Consider the following 18,558-nt stretch of genomic DNA (forward strand, 5'->3'; position numbering starts at 1 on the left):
GGAATAGGATTGTTGAGTTGGATCAGAGTGTAGAGGGAAAGCAATGAAAGAAATATTATTATTATTATTAAGAAAATTTCTATTCATTTTACATACCAACCACAGATTCCCCCTCCTCCCTCTTCATGCCCCCAGCCTTTCCCCTCAATGCTCCCCCCATTCCCACCTCCTCCAAGTCAAAGTCTCCCACGGGAGTCAGAAGACTCTGGTACACTCAGTTGAGGCAGGTCTAAGCCCCTACCCCCTGCATCTTGATAGAGGGAAACTTCATGGAGAAACCTGTTGCTGAGAAAGTTCCCAGGAATCCACAAGGATGACCCCAGCTTAGAATATTAGCAATAGTGGAGAGGATGCCTGAGCTGGCCTATCCCAGTAATCAGATTGGTGAATACACTAAGTGTCGTCAGAGAGCCTTCATCCAGTAATTGATGGAAGCAGATGCAGAGATCTACAGTCAAGCACCAGGTCAAGCTCCAAGAGTCCAATTAAAGGGGGAAGAGGAATTCTATGAGCTAGGAAGGTCAAAATCATGATGGGAAAAACTATAGAGACAACTGAACCAAGCTAGTACGAACTCATGAACTTTAGATCAGCAGCTGTGGAGCCTGCATAGAACTGGACTGGGCCTTATGCATAAGAGAGATAGTTTTGTAGCTTAGTTTGTTAAGGGGACCCTGCCAGTGGGATTAAGATCTATCCCTGGTGCATTAGCTGGCTTTTTTGAGCCTATTACCTATGGTGTGAAGTCTTGCACAGCCTTGATGCAGCAGGGAGGTACTTGGAGTTACATCAACTGAATGTACTAGGCTTTGGGACTCCTCAGGGGAGGCTTTACCTTTTAAAATGAGTGGATAGGGGGTAGGTTAGGGGAGAAGACTGGAGGGGGAGGGGGAGAAGGGATGAGAGGGTGATCTCTGGTTGGCATGTAAAAATTTTCTTAATACAGAAAAAGAAATTCAGTGTTTCATTTTTATAATTAATAAACTTCATTTTTTAAAGTTAAATTTACCTTAAAGTAATAAAATAATGAGTTGTATAATAGGATATATTAATAGGCCTATTAACATGACTGCCTGAGACATCCAGGTAACTATACCTTCTTTTTGTTCCAGCTCTGATCAAGGCCCTGTTGTCCAGAAAACCATCCACACAACTCATTGAATGTGGAGACATCTAGCTGGTGCCTACATGGAGCCTTGACCCCTTTGTTCTATATTCTGTGATGTAGGAAGGTACTCTTCAGGTTATCAAAAGAGAAATGTATATACCAACCCAGCACAAAACCTTTGAACTACAATGTCCTCACTACAAGATATGCCAGGGCCATGGTGGCATGGAACTAGTGGGAGAAGCCAACTAATGTCTGATTTGACTGAAGTACAACTCCATTAGATGGAATCCCTACAGGACACTGCTTGGGTGACCAAGGATCAGAGACAAGATATCCCAGGGACCTAGGGTAAAACTGATCACTACTGTTCTAACAAAATAAATGTATCTATAAAATGACTCCTAATGATATTGTGCAATACTCACAGATCAAGGTTTTTCAGTCATCATCAGAGAAGCTTTCTAGAACAGCAGATGGGAACAAATGCAGAGATCCATAGCCAGATATTGCATTTAAGAGATATCTCCATTAGATCTCTCCCTTCAGAGCTCAGGGAACCCTTCCAGAAAAGGAGGTAGAAAGAGGATAAGATCTAGAGGACATCAGAAGAACAAGGCCCTTTAAATCAGCTAATCAAGAGTGCAGATGTGCTCACAGACTGAAGCCACATGCACAGGACCTACATGGACCCGCACCTTTGCAAATATATTGTAGCTTTTAGCTTAATATTTTATTTATTTATTTTCTTTATTATTATGTGTTTTAAATTTTATACATCAGCCATGGGTTCCCCTGTCCTCCCCCCTCCCGCCCCCACCCCGACCTTCCCCCAAGCCCCTCCCCTTCATTCCCACGTCCTCCAGGATCAAGGCACCCCTGGGGATTCATTTAAACCTGGTGGATTCAGTACAGGCAGGTCTTGTCCCTCCTTCCAGACTGAGCAAAGTATCCCTGTGTAAGCCTAAGGTTCCAAACAGCCAGCTCATGCACTAAGGACAGACCCTGGTCCCACAGACTGGGTGCCTCCCAAACAGATCAAGCTATTCAATGGTCTCACTTATCCAGAGGGCCTGATCCAGCAGGGGGCTCCACAGCCTTTGGTTCATAATTCATGTGCTTCCATTCGTTTGGCTATTTGTCCCTGTGCTTTTTGCAATCTTGGATTCAACAATTCACGCTCTTGTAGACCCTCCTCTTTCTTGACAGTTGAACACCTAGAGTGTAGTTAGAGTTTTCCTGCCTGGCCCAGTCAGGACAAATCTCTCTTACCCGCCAGTCCCACAGTCGCTCAGACCCAACCAAGAAAGCACACAGAAACTTATATTGCTTATAAACTGTATGGCCGTGGCAGGCTGCTTGTTATCTACTTCTTCTATCTTAAATTAACCCATTTCTGTTAATCTATACTTTGCCACATGGCTCGTGGCTTACCAGTGTCTTTACATGTTGCTTCTCATGGCGGCGGCTGGCGGTGTCTCCCTCCAGTCTTCTACATCCTAGAATTCTCTTTCTTCTCTCTTGTCCCACCTATACTTCCTGCCTGGCCACTGGCCAATCAGAACTTTATTTACACAGAGCAATATCCACAGCACTTCCCCTTTTCTTTTTTTTTTTTTTTAAGGAAGGTTTTAACTTTTACATAGTACAATTACATAAAACAATTATCAAGCAAGAATTACAGTTACAATATTAAAGAAGATATCCTATCTACCTTATATTTGTGAGTCTAAGGTTTTATATCTAACTTATCTTGTATCATAACTGAGGAAATTATAACTATCTAGTCTTCAACCACATCAAAGACCTCAGAAGGATATAATATTACCTGAGAACCGGGAGAAGGAACCAATATTTTTCTTTAAAGTAGATTGATTATAAACACGATCTCTTTCTAAAGAAGAAAAGGGGATATGATATAGATATAATAGGATAAAAGGGTAGTTTAAGGAACTTACTTCTAAAGAGCAACAACTTGTTTAAAATGTTTTACATTGGTATAGATTTTAGTCTATTGATACAAACTTAAAGTTAATTTTGTTATACTATGTATATATTTCTACTTGTGTTTAAGGTATTATGTTTGTATAGCTCATTTAAAATTGTAATGGATAATTAAAAATAGATTAATAATTAATCATCTGTGATAATCATACTCATAGCCATGTTAGTTAAGTCTTCTGGGTATACATAGAGATATTTCAGATAGATAGGTAATCTTCAAATACTTCAAAGACCTTCAGAATATGGCATTTAAAATATTTTTAAAATTTAGACTTTCTGGACAGTGAGACATGTCTGCTCCTGGCAGCACCGATTTACTTCAGAGAGGAGGATGGGCATTGAAGACACTTCATATGGAGTTTATCTTCACCTTGGCAAAAATAGCCATTTGGGCAAGAAACTGTTCTTGCCTGGACTGCTCGATCAACTGGACATGCAGGACCCATAGAAAGGTGACCACTGAACTTTGCTTGACAAAATGGTCCTCAGGCTCCTGCTTCACAGAGGAAACTGACAGACATTCTACGGGACACTGAGAGAAGTGACTGAGAGACTCTAGCCCTGTGGACTGAAGACAAATGCCCCAACTTTACAAAGGAACGTTAGGTGACTGTCCAGGCTGCTAGCTGTCTCTGTCTACTCTTGCAAGACTCCCGAAAGTTGCTTGCGTCCTTCTCCCATTTCTCAGATATTATTATATTCCTTCTCAGGTCTTTGATGAGGTTGGAGATTAGCAGTTATAGTTACAACTTAGTATATATACATATATAATATCTTAGATAGGATATATTATGTATTAGACTCAGGTTCTTTAGGATAGGACACCTTTTGGAATGATCTTTGTAACACGCCACCTACCCATGCCCTAGACTTCCCTGGATTTTACTATGTGTTTTTTGCTTGATATTGTTTGTACTTATCGTAATTCCAACTTATCTAGGTCATTATCCCTCATTACTCCTGGACAATATTCGATAACCATCTCTTTGTATATAGTCTTGTATTAGGTTAGAACTTTCTTATTTAGACAAAAGGGGGAGATGTAGTGGGTAGCCATCCCAGCATTGGCCTGGAAGTTCCAACCCCCACTGAGGCTTTGGTAATGGTCACGCCCACAAGGCGGGGCAGAGGAGGAAGCGGAAGACGAAGGATCAGAAAGAACTCACGCGCTTGGTTCCCGGACTCTGGACGCTGGAGGTAGACCGAGCAGAGTTCTCCAGAGAACAACGCCGGATTGTGCTATACCCTTGCCAGACCCTGTAACCTACCCCCTCATTTGTAAGTACCCCACAAAATAAACCTCCCTTTTAACTACGTGGAGTGGCCTTAATAATTTCACCAATACTAGAGCTCCACCTGGGGCCTGGCTGAGGATCTCTGAATCCACTTCCATCAGTTATTGGATGAGAGTTCCAAGATGACTGCTAGGGTGTTTAGTCATCTGATCACCATACTAGGTCAGATCAGGCTTCCTCTCGACCATTGCCAGCAGTCCACAGAGGATATATCATTGTGGATTTCTAGGGACCTCTCAAGCACTCTGCTTATTCCTGTTCTCATGTGGTCTTCATTTATCATGGTCTGTTATTCCTCATTCTCCCTTTCTGTTCTTGATCCTTCTGGAATCTCCTGCTCCCCTAAGCTTTCTTTCCCTCAAATCTTGCCCTTCATTACTCCCACCATCGTCCAGGTTGTTCATGTAGATCTCATCCATTTCTCTGTCATTGGGTGATCCTTGGGTCTTTCCTAGGGTCCCGTTTTCTAGGTAGCCTCCCTGCAGTTGTGTTTAGCTTAATATTTTTATGGAACTCCTTAGCGCCTGAACAAGTGGTCTCTGATTATTGTGTCTGCTCTTACGACTCTTTTCCTTCTGCTGTATAGGCTTGTCCAACTTTGGTATGATTGTTCTTGCTTTATTTTATTATGCTTTTTTTGGTGGGGGTTCATATTTGGTTGTTATCTTTTCAAAGCCTGTTCCTTTCTAATGAGAGACAGAAAGGAGTAGATCTAGAGGAAAGGGCGGGTAAAGATGAACTGAGAAGTGTAAAAGGATTGGAAATATAATTAGAATGTAGTGGGTGAAAAATTGATTTTAAAGAAAAAGAAATAAAAATTAAAAAGAAAAAGAATGTACATACTTGAGTTTTGGAAGCCTGGGAAACTGATAAATGGGATCTTTGCTGATGTTGGATGTATGAGAACTCACATTCTTATTATACTTTCTGCTGTCCAAATATGAAAGATTGATTGGGAGCCCTTGGCCCAGAGGAGCCGCTCCACTGCATATGTCAAATGATCAGAAGTTTAGATGTACAATTCTAGGGAAATAGCTCAGGGCTGAGAGAATGGCAGAAAGTCTAACATAAGCAATATGTGGACAGGAATGACCACTAGTCACTTATCTTTCAAATTTGTGAGGTCTAGATGTTTATCTTTTCTTTGGCACCAGAACACATTTTCCTTCAAATTTCACGTTGGCTTTAATCTGTATCATTAGAAAACTAACTGTGATGGGTCGAAGTGCCCTCCGTACTTAGTTACTCTGCCCATTTTCTCTTACATTTGACACAGGGTTAAAGACTAATACATTCTAATTTTCATATTTTCTTTTTTTCAGAACTGTATAAATTAAACAGCCATATGCATTGTTTTATTCTACGTTATTATTTTTATGGTTCTAGGCATTCATTCCTGATGTGTAAGCATTACTCAAGTATATTCAAATTCAGATTAGATAAAAATGTAAGACTGGCTTTTTATTATTTTAATGTTAATTTAAAGATGATAGTCTTCAAATAGCATAATAAATTTGTTTGTATATAGTGTATTGTAATCAAATCATAGACTAAACATTTTAAATGATTAATATGTAATGACTGTAGATACTTATTGGGGTTATTAAGACATACATACCATATATATGTATACATATATACACACAATATGTACTGATGAAATGAGGGTAATTAAATTTTCCATCTTCTTACCATTTCCTTGCTTTCGGAACTTTCAACTTCAATTTTTAAGTTATATTTTTATTCACCTTTTTATACATATTTAGTGCTGACTTTATATATTTTTGGTTCATTTGTCAATTAACTTGGTTTAACATTGACTTTTTTTTTCACACAGAAAGAATATAGGAGGTGTATTACCTGGAAGCTTTCAAATTTAAGAATGGTCTTTGTTAGACTTTGTAACTGCATAATATCTGGTCTTTGGTACATGGAATCTGTGAACCCTTCTGTTTCTCTGAGAACTTTGTTTACATAGATTTATCTTCTTGTGCTATGTATTATTATGAAGCATGCTGTTAGATTAATCATATTTTTTCTTTTGTGTCCTTTTAAATTAAAACGACTCAAAATCCTTTATCTTGGATATTTAATAAAATTACAATATGACTCATTGTTTCTTTCCTCCTACCTGTCCTAAAAATGAGACAACATGCCATCAATAGATACTTTCTTCCTTCATGGTACTGCTTCATCCTTTGAAAGTTTGAATTATTGAAGAATGTCCCATCCTATCCACACAGTTCTGCAACTTAATGGCTGACTCCACTTCACTTCTGCTACTGTCTTTTATGGTCATCCTATGATCCTGGAATGTCCTATATACTAGAGTCTCGACCACAACTGAGAATGTGCTTTAATCAACAGCGTTACCTGGCCTCTCACATTGCTTCCACCCTGCAGCTTTCCTGATGCCAATACCAACCAGTACCTTATTCAAAAATCTTATATATTATCAAGTTGGCTGCCAGCTTGATATATGGACTTGCCATTCTTGGGACCAGATTTCTGTGGGCTGACAGTGAGGAAATACTTCCCAGAATGTTTTACCTCAACCATGATAGTCTCTTATTAATTATAACTGATTTTTCAGCCTCAGCTGACCAGCGTTGTTTGTTCTAGTAAAGCAAAGTTTCCACTTACGTGGTGCTGATCTTTTGTTATTCATAGTTGATTCTTCAGCACAGCTGACCAGAAACACCACAGACTCTTAGTTTCAGATATTATTTGAATGGTACTGATAGAGTCTTCAATAGACTCTCAAACTTCCTTCTGCAACTTCACATGCCAGGCCTCCATTTCTTGATTTTTCCCCTTCATATCTCACCTTGTGCTCCTACAGACTTCTGTGTGTTTCAAGTTCACAGAATGTAACCAGCTCAGTGATGGTCATTTTCTTGGTACTATGTTATCCTAACTGTTGTTATCTTTAACTGTAGTTGTTTACTTTTGTTGAAGTAGATAATTTATCTTTGTTCATTTTAGCTGTCTCAAGACTTACCTATACAGCCAAATTCCATCTCTGTTCTCTCATCCTGAAAAATCTCTGTTTTCACCTTTTATTTTCACACTTTATTATTAGCATTGCATTTTTATCATTTGTATACTTTATTTTTTTGCCTTGTGTTTGTCTGTGCATTATATATTTAATATTCTAAGCTTTGGTGTCATTTTAGTTGTGTAATATTTTATTTAGTTGGAAGTATTCCACCTGAGCTAATCAGGATTTTAATTATTTCAGTAAGGACTATTTATATTCACGTGTTCGAACCAAAAATGAGTTTATTTTCTTTTTATATGACTCAGTATCAATATTCCAAATTTATGGGTCAATACTTATTGGCTGTAGTAATTGTGACACTTGAATTAGTTCTTAGCTTCATTTTACTTATTTCTTTTTAACTGCAAATATATTAGATTGAAAGAGATAAAAAATGTCTAATGGGCTAGGCGGTGGTGGTGCATGCCTTTAATCCCAGCACTCGGAGGCAGAGCCAGGTGGATCTCTGTGAGTTTGATGCCAGCCTGGTCTACAGAGTAAGATCCAGGACAGGCACCAACGCTACACATAGAAACTCTGTCTTGAAAAAAAAAGGAAAAATGTCTAGTAATCCAGGACCAGAAAAATTTCATTTGTAAGTTAATGAATTCTAGTCTTTTTTGGAGGGGGGTTATTTCAATTGTCAGTTTCTATATCACCTATCTATCTGTCTATCCTCCTATCTATCTGATTATTGATTATAATAAGCAATGTAGTTCTTAGCTGGAGTTTCACTAACTGAAGGAAATGGAAACAATTACAGTGTCAATCACATATTCTGCTTGCATTTTATCAAACTGAGCAATTACTATTTAGTTTTTAAGTCAACACTACATATTCATAGTTCATATGTGATTTCATTATATTTGATTAACATTTATAGAGAGTTTCCATATGCTTTTCTTGATTTTCTTCTGATGCTTAGTTAGTTTCTAAATCAATATTTGCAAACAACATATTTTAAACTACAATCAGAACTATAAACTTTGAGGTCTTTAGGTAAGAGAATGTCAGAGACTGTTAGAACTAGTGACATGGATGCCAAACACTGCTCTTAATTTTTTATAGCTACATCTTGAGGTTTATGATATTGAATAGTCTAGTATTCTTTCTTGCTTGTTTTTGTAACTTCAAATATACTATTATGTTTATGTAATTTGTGATTCAGTGAGTTGAGAAGGGACAATGCTTATCCATTATATACAAACCTAATAAAAACTCCTTTTCTGTACCAGAATACTGGTAGAATTTATTTCAGCACAGTTGAATTCTTTTAAACTTGATGGTAGATTGGGTCAACTTGTTCACTACACACCACTATGCATTCCTTCTCCTACTGCTCTACACTGCTAGTGTAAGCCACATCCAGAATGTCGTCTTATATACTAAGAGTAGACACAACTGTCTCGTGTCTTAGACAGTGAGTGAGACATAGCTGTCAACTTGAAGATGCACATATTTACTTGTGGCTGAAGGTAATTCAAAATTCTCTCTTAAGTGAAATATATCAGAGATTCTACTTTCAATGGTAGTGTATAGATATTCTCTACTTATTATTTAGACTTACAGCAAAAAACAAACAAAAGATAACAAACAAAAGACATCTTCCAACTGAGATCCCTGTCATTTGTTGGAAGAACAGCTGGAAATCATTCATAAGTCTGTTGCAATTATTATTTGTCTTAAAATATGTGTAAGGAATAGATAAAATTCTGTGTTCCTTGTGACTTTATTCACTTTCTTGTAAAATCATTGAAAGTCCTTGATTGTTTCAATAATGAATGAATCATTCTTAATTAAAAATATAATGGTTCATAAAGTGGAAACAACTCACCTGGTTTTCTTTATAATTTTGAAATCAAGTGCTTTTAACTATAATATTGTCATCAAATTTCAAATACTAATACAGATCTTAAAATATTACTACCACAAAAGCTCATAAGGTTCTACATGAAATGAGCCAACTTTTAAAAATAGGTTCCTTGGACTCACAGAAACATGAAGTCTTCAGTCATTTTAGAAGCCAAGTCTCTACAAGTACCAATAAGAATACTGCCACCTCAGTTCTCTGTAGAGCAGCAGTTCTATGTGTCTGGAATCTGAGCCTTGAGCTGTAAAATGATTGCCATGTGCAATGTATTCCATGTACACTTTTATTCTTTTGCTCCAGTTTAATTTTTATAGACTGTCATGTACTATATATGAACTCAGTTTTACACGAAAACCTTTGGCAAGCTCACTTTAGTATTTAGGGAATTGCCTGTCTATTTAAGAACTTGGCTTAAAATAACAAAGGGGCAAATGGTAGAAAGATGGCAAAAATCTGCTTTTGGATTACCAGCCAAAAAGCAGAAAATAGACAGGCACACACACATTAGACTAAGTAGCTAAAGTAAGTTATGCTTAATTATAAACTATGTGAATAATTAATTTACACTAAGCTATAGGTCTTGTGGAGTGTTCTAGTCCATGAGGCAGAGGAGTGTTGTGTCTGTTCAATGCAGGGGAAGAGCGCTAAATCAAGACAAGATTTTACTTTAGAAGCCTTCTTATCAACATTTCCCAACTTATAAAACACCCTTAACATTGTCTAATTTTTGTTTGGGAACATGAATTTCTCAAATGACATTATTTCATAAAAATAGACCATTGAATTGGGCTGTATTTCCTTGAATTCCTTAGGTTACAATCATATGGAAGTCTGCTACCATCATGGCCACAATAAGTCACCAGAATGTTAAGTGTTCATGATGACATAATTCAAGTGACAGAAATATACCTTGATATATGAAAAATTCCCACAGGTGATGCCCCTGCACACTTCCAGACATAGCATTATTCTTTATCTTAGCTGACAACAATTTTTTTTTCTTTCCAAAACAACTTTCCATTTGTCCAATAAACATATTGATTAAACTTTTGAACTTTGGTAGATATCTTAATACTTACCGTTAGTGAAGGACCAACACTCTGGGTCAGATATCCACAGCCAGTAGTCATGCACTGTCACATGATCTTCTGTTAGCCCTCCTAGCCTCTGTGCTTGCCCAAAGGTATGTGTATAGGACTTTATGCCCTGTATTCTAACCTATGTAATATTTTGTCTCCCAGGTTACTGGCAACATTCAGATACACAATATATGATCAGACAGTGTCACAGAGTTTATCCCAACTAACATCATATGTGCGTAATTCTTTTCAGATGTCAATCGTGTGATCAGAAGCCAATTATAATATTTGCATATAGAAGTTTTCCTTTTTTATAAAATCTGGTGGGGAAATAATGAAGTTAGAATGGGTAGCACTAAAATCCTCCCAAGTCTCAAAGTGCGAAATGGTGTTTCTGAAGACCAAAGGATCCTTGAAAGTAAGACAAAAGATACTATCAGATGAAAGCTGGAAACCCAAAGAAGCCACAGATGAAAAGTATAATGACTGTTACCCAACCATTGTTTTCCAAATTTATACTAGCATCTCCACTATGTGCTGCAATCAGAGCAAGCATTGCACAGCTTGGGAAATCCACTATGAAGAGCTGCTTTCCTCTCACAGGGTAGGAAGAGGAGATTGGAGAACATATTGAGGGCCATCAAGCCCAGGACTGCCAAGCTCCTACAAAAGTTCTGAAAATCACCTGTGTAGTGCAGAGGATGGTTTAGTGTCCTTCTAAAGAGACAACTTTGTAGAGGAGAGGAAAGATTGCATTTCAGGTTGGGCTTGATAGACATAAAACTTAGTAATGACAACATTGCAAAAGTATCAATTTCCATTGGACACTGCTATTATTTTATGGTTTTTAGTACATGTACACTATAAATGCTCTCTCTCTCTCTCTCTCTCTCTCTCTCTCTCTATATATATATATATATATATATATATATATATATATATATATATATAATCTTTTTAAATTTTATAATTAATTTAATTTTACATATCATCCACAGATTCCCCTGTCCTCCCTCCTCCCGCCATGCCTCCCCCGCCCACCCCCCCTTCCCATCTCCTCCAGGGCAAGGACTCCCCTGGGGATTCAGCTCAGCCTGGCAGATTCAGTCAAGGCAGGTCCAATTCCCTTCTCTCTTCACCCAGGCTGAGCAAAGTGTCCCTGCCTAGGCCCCAGGCTCCTAAAAGCCAGCTCATGCACTAAGGATAGGTCTATGGTGATATTTTGTTTGTACTGAAATGTGATTTTATTTGTATATTAATAAAGTTGCATTGGGGTCAGAGCAAGCCATAGCAGAAGCTGGGCAGTGGTGGTGTATGCCTTTAATCCCAGTACTTGGGAGGCAGAGCTAGGCAGATCTCTGTGTGTTCAAGGATACGGCCATCATGGTGACATATGCCTTCAATCTCAATACCAACCATAGAAGACCTGGAGGTCTGTACAGACAGGCAGTAACAAAGAGGTCATGTGGCTGGGTTTACAACCAATGAAAATGCAGACAGAAAGTCTATATAAAAGACAGGACATAGGAAGTATGCCTCTTGCGGAGAGGAAAGACAGCAGAAGCAGTGAAGGGCAAAATTTTCAGCTCTCAGCTATTGCTCTGACCTCTTAGCTTTTAACAGCAATTGGCTCTGTGTTTCTTATTTAACAAGATGGTTATATCTGCACAGGTCCCAGTCCCACTGCCTGGGGGCCTCCCAAACTGTTCAAGCTAATCAACTGTCTCACTTATCCAGAGGGTCTGATCCAGTTGGGAGCTCCTCAGCTATTGGTTCATAGTTCATGTGTTTCCACTAGTTTGGCTATTTGTCCCTGTGCTTTTTCCAATCATGGTCTCAATATCTCTTGCTCATATAATCCTTACTTTCTCTCAGTGATTGGACTCCTGGATCTCTACCTGGGGCCTGGGCATGAATTTCTGCATATGCTTTCAACAGTCATTGGATGAGAGTTCTATTACGACAGTTAGGGTGTTTGGCCATCCAATCACCAGAGTAGGTCAATTCAGGCTTTCTCTCGACCATTGCCAGTAGTCTATTGTATAGATATCTTTGTGGATTTCTGGGGACATCTCTAGCACTTTGCTTCTTCCTATTCCCATGGCGTTATCATTTATCATGGTATCTCTTTCCTTGTTCTCCCTCTCTGCTCTTGATCCAGCTGGGATCTCCTGCTCCCCTAAGCTCTCTTTCCCCCCACCTTTGCCCTTCATTACCCACCTTACATCCAGTTTGCTCTTGTAGATCTCATTCATTTCTCTGTTATTGGGCGATCTCTGTGTCTTTCTTAGGGTCCTCTTTACAAGGTAGCTTCCCTGGAGTTGTGAGTAGCAGTCTAGACATCCTTTGCTTTACATCTAGTATCTACCTATGAGTGAGTACATACCGTTTGTCTTTCTGAGTCTGGGTTAACTCATTCAGGATGATTTTTTTCTAGATCCACCTATTTGCCTGCAAACCTCATGATGTCATTGTTTTTCTCTGCTGAGTAGTACTGCATTGTATATATGTATCTTATTTTGTTTAGCCATTCTTCAGTTGAAGGGCATCTAGGTTGTTTCCAGGTTCTGGGTATTACAAACAATGCTGCTGTGAACATAGCTGAGGTTGTGCCCTTGTGGTTTGATTGAGCATTCCTTGGGTATATGCCCAAGCATGGTATAGCTGGGTCTTGGAGAAGATTGATTCCCAATTTTCTAAGAAAGTGCCATATTGATTTCCAATGTAGATGTATAAGCTTGCATTCCCACCAACAGTGAAGAAAAGTTCTCCTTGCTCCACATCCTCTCCAGCATAAGCTGTCTTCTGTGTTTTTGATCTTAGCCATTCTGACAGGTATAAGATAGTATCTCAGAGGCCTTTTGATTTGCATTTCCCTGCTGATTAGGCATGTTGAGCAATTGCATAAATGTCTTTCAGCCATTTGAGCTTCGTCTATTGAGAATTCTCTGTTTAGCTATAGACCATTTCTTAATTGGACTGTTGGACGTTTTGATGTCTAATTTCTTGAGTTCTTTACATATTCTGAATATTAGCCTTCTGTCAGATGTGGGGTTGGTGAAGATCTTTTCCCATTCTGTAGGCTGTCCCTTTGTCTTGTTGACTGTGTCCTGTGCTCTACAAAAGCTTCTCAGTTTCAACTGGTCCCATGGATTGTTTCTCTCAGTGTCTGTGCTACTAGTGTTATATTTAGGAAGTGATCTGTGGTGCCAGTGTGTTCAAGACTGATTCCTACTTTCTCTTCTATCAGGTTCAGAGTAACTGGATTTATGTTGATGTCTTTGATCTACATGGACTTTAGTTTTGTACACGGTGACAGATATAGATCTATTTGCAGTCTTCTACATGTTGACATCCAGTTATGCCAGCACCATTTGTTGAAGATGCTTTCTTTTTTCCATTGTACAGTTTTGGCTTCTTTTTCAAAAATTATATGTTCATAGGTGTGTGGGTTAATGTCAGGGTCTTCAATTTGATTCCATTGGTCCACATGTCAGTTTTTATGCCAGTACCAAGCTGTTTTGGTTTTTGAGCCTGTAGCTTTGGAGCCTGTCCTGGATCTTGCTCTGTAGACCAGTATGGCTTCAAACTCACAGAGACCCACCTGGCCCTGCCTCCCAAGTGTTTGGGTTAAAGGTGTGTACCACCACCACCTGGCTATATGGTATCTTATTAATCAGAATAAAAAGTATGTATCATTGTCAGCCAAGGGCTGATGATAATAATAAAATTTTGAAAAACTTTCTACAATATTATTTAAATTTCCTTCTTTAATTAGAAACAAGAAGCCATTTAAACATTGATATAAATAAAAACACCCAAAACATTCTAAGTTCAGATGACCAAATAAAAGATAAGATATCTCATCAATGACAAGATTATATCATAGATATCATGTTTAATTGTCATAGGCCTCAGTCAGGATCAATAAGGTACAGTGCTCTATAAGTTCTTGAATGTAAAATATGGAATTTTCAGAAATCATTGAAAATATCTTTAAAATATGAAAACATATTAGAAACAGATACTATGTAGGAAAATTCTTGCTGTATTAAAATTTCAAGTTGTGTTTAAATGTGTGAATTTTCTAGATGAGAAGTAAGCTTAGCTTTGTAATATTAGAAGGTATTAACTTGAAGTTACCTCAGGCTAAAGACTCTAACAAACCAGTATTTTTCCCTTGTGTTTCTAGGGATCAAACCTATGATCCTGAGGCTGTTAGGCATGCACTCCACCATTGACTTACATCTTCTGCTTATTTGTTTCCTACTGTGCTAATATAAGCTCAAGTCATGCATTTTCCCAGGAAATTATGAATACAACAATAATATTGAAAAGAACTTTAGAATCGGTTACACTAATGAGTGAATATTTTTATTTGTACAAAAGAATTTTTACTTTGTTCTATTTTCTACCTACATATAAGATCATGTGGATTCCAAGCATATTTTATTATTTTTATAAATTGGGAGATATGCCCAGCAATTATATTCAGCAGTGTTGATTTACATGTTTCAGGAAAAAAAAACATGTAAATCTAATGAGTTATTAAAGGTGAAGGGTTGAAAACATGAATGTTGAATTAATTTGGGACATCTCTGGTAGTATGATGGACACTTTCCCACTTTTTTGCATATGAAGCATTTTAGAAATAAGTGAGGAAATCATAATACTCCTAGCCTGAGCTGGTATGGGAGTTCAGGAGTAGCTCACTTGTCTAGAATGTGGGAGGGACCAGTTTCAGTTCCAGTACTACCAAAAAATAAATAAATATGAGTCTTCCATTTGCTCTTTTGTTTGACTTGGACACTCATCTATGAGCTTGCAAGTGAACTTTTCAATGTCCTATAAGACTGATGCAATAAGAGAATTGTCGTTGGTTTTAATCTTTGGGCTCTTTGGGCTCTTTTTGGGGTACTGCTACCCAGCTCCCAAATGAATACACATGGAGTCATATTCTTACTTATGAATGCCCCGCCTTAGCTTGGATTATTTCTTGCCAGCTTTTCTTAAATTAACCCATCTGTCTTCTGCCTCTGGGATTTTATTTTCTCTATTTCTGTATACCTTTTTTACTGCATTGCTGGTTGTGTAGCTGGGTGGTTGGTCCCTGCTGTCCTCCTCCTCTTGCTCCTAAATTTCTTCTCTTTTCCTCCCAGATTTCTCTTTCTATTTATTCTGTCTCCCTGCCAGCCCTATGTATTTTTTCTCCGCTCCACTATTGGCTATTCAGCTCTTTACTAGACCATCAGGTGTTTTAGACAGGCACAGTTACACAGCTTCACAGAGTTAAACAAATACAACATAAAAGAATGCAGCACATCTTTGTATCATTATTCAAATATTCCACAGCATAAATAAAAGCAACACACCTTAAAATAATATTCCACAGAGAACATCACTGATCACTTATTTTTCAGTGGGTATATTAATATCCATCTCCTTCTGAGCTACAGAGACATATTGACAAGAATTTCACTCTCTGTTTAATGTAAGTGGAAAGCTTTTCTCATTACCAAATTTTTTTTCAAATGAAAATATTTTAATTAAAATATTATTGCATTATTTTCCCTGCTTCTCTTTCCAATTCTCACATGCCTCCCATTCATATCCTTTCAAGTTCATGTCTTTTTTCTTTAAAAATATATATGTGTATGTATATTGTAAACATAATGTATTTATGTTATTTAATATGGTTAATATATAATATATTTGTTTAAAACTCTATATAGCTATATAAATATAATAAATATATTACATATAATATATACAAAATACATGTGAATAACTACATAATTTTTTTACTTATATACCTATGTTTTTAGGAGTGGCCACAGAATATTAGATTGCAAATTAGGGCACTCACTCCTGAAGAATACTCATTCTCCCTCTCTTAGTGGTCATTTGTGGTTTTCTGTGATAGTCTCCGTTTGCCACAAAAAGAAGCACCATTGATGAGGAGCAAAAGCTAAATTTATTAACTCCATAGACACTGGTTTAGTCATATTCATCGCTGTTCTACTCATAATAGCCAGGAAATGAAAACAACCTAAATGTGCTTCAGTTAATAAGAGGCTGAGAAAAATATGGTAGATACACACAATGAAAATTATTCAAGTGTAGAGAACAAGGAGTTTATTAAACTTGCAGGTAGATGGATAAATTTGAAAAGTTCATGTTGAGAGAGGTAACAAGCTGCATAAAGAAAAACATCACATGTACTTGCTTATTAGTTCTTCCTAGGTCCATGTCTTTATATGTGAATATAGGTTACTTCCTAGAGGAACTACAGATATCAAAGAATTCTAAAGTGATTGGTGGGAAAGGGGCTGTAGAGAGGGGAATAGTAACATACAAGTGGTGTGAAAGGATAAACAGAAAAAACTGGGGAGGCTTTAACTGGGAAGGGGATGGAGGAAATTGAAACGAGGAAGAAAAAAGGCTAAGTAGAATTAGGAAATTCTGAAAAATACATAATCATTTTATATTTACCTAAATATGAAAACATATACTATTAGGTTAACTAGCATGACACTGCTTCCCCCAAGAGCCATAGATGTTCTAACAAAAACCCCAGTATAAGGCCTGAGACCCTTCCTTTGAATTGGTGGTCAGGAAAGTCCAAGGGACTCCCAGAACAATGCAGGCTATTGCCAATCCCTTTGGTTGCCCCCTGTAAATTGAAGTTAGTCTTCCACTAAAGAATCCAGGTACTTCATACTTAGGGCTTTTGGGCTGGATCTGGATTTGATCTGAAAGTCTGCTTCTTGAGAATTAGTTTGCATAGCTCTAGAGGTTAATATTCCGGTTGCCAGGGAGAGGAGCATTCAGAAGTCCTATAGAGCTATAGAACCTAGGCACCACAGTATTTCAGATTTATTAAAGTACCCCTAAAGTTACAATAGTGACATTTATATTTGGGAGGTGAATAACAGCTGTCATTGGATTTAATACATAATAAACAGGATCCCTGCTATGCCTACTATTGTAAGCCTAGTGAATTGCAAATGACTAGTGATGTCGTGGATCTGAGAAGAATCATACTACCACCATTTTACTAAACCAGTATAATTGCTAACTATATTCTAAATATTTATCCTTAGTTTTTCCTCTTGAAAACTATAAGAATAGCATTTGAATATCTCAGCACCCAATATTTCGTAATAACTCATCATTCTGTAAGTTTTTTGAGGAAAAAATTAAAGACTGAACAACTTGTAACCTTGAGAGAAGTTTCATCATTTTTAATTCTCTTGTGTTCCATTTTGAGTCTATGATAGCTTATAACATATCTTATTAAGAAGCCCAAATGATCACTGCAGCTGTGGGCTGTAGTCTGGTTGTTCTTTGCTTTACTTCTAGTATTCACTTATGAGTGAGTACTTACCATGTTTGTCCTTCTGACTGGTTCATGAACTGCCTCTATGGAGCCCATTCCCTATGGTGGAAAACCTTGCACAGACTTGATGAAGAGGGAAGGGCTTGGACCTTCCTCTACTGAATGAACCGGACTCTTCAGACTCTCTATGGGAGACTTTGCCTTGTTAGATGAGGGAGTGGGGAGGTGGGTTGGCGTGGCGAAGGTGGGAGGGGTGGGAGGAGGGAGGAGAAAGAGATCTGTGATTGGTATGTGAAATGAATTAAAAAAAAAAATTCCTTAATAAAAAAAAGAAAAAAAAAAGCCCAAATGATTATTAAAGTTATTGTAGTTTGTAGATTTAAGTGAACTTTAGTCTACTTTATAGTTAATATTTGATGAAAGTTTCTTAATATTTCAACAGTTTGCCTTGTATCCCTTCTAAAAGTTTCTGCACACCTGATGTTATCACTTCAGAATGAATGAAAGATGAGTTTTTAATTTGGTCAGATGAAAGTAACTCTTTTTAGAATTTTAGAAACTTCCATTTGAAAATGTGATTTTTAACAGGAAAAGAGAAAAGTAATATTAATTGTTTTTAAGAAAAGGGCAGAAAATTGTGACCCAGAGTATATAAGTCTTTCCCAGAGAGAGCGTGTTCACTTCTTCACAAGTCACCTTGTTGCATGATTCCTAATAAAATGTTCTCAGCATCAAAAGATAATTGCCATAAGACTTTGGCTTGTTCACTTTGATGTTGGTGCAAATCATACTTCAACTTCTTTAAAATAGTTCAGTTTTCCTT

The sequence above is a fragment of the Onychomys torridus genome, chromosome 2, assembly GCF_903995425.1.
Source record: "Onychomys torridus chromosome 2, mOncTor1.1, whole genome shotgun sequence".
Classification (NCBI taxonomy): Eukaryota; Metazoa; Chordata; class Mammalia; order Rodentia; family Cricetidae; genus Onychomys; species Onychomys torridus.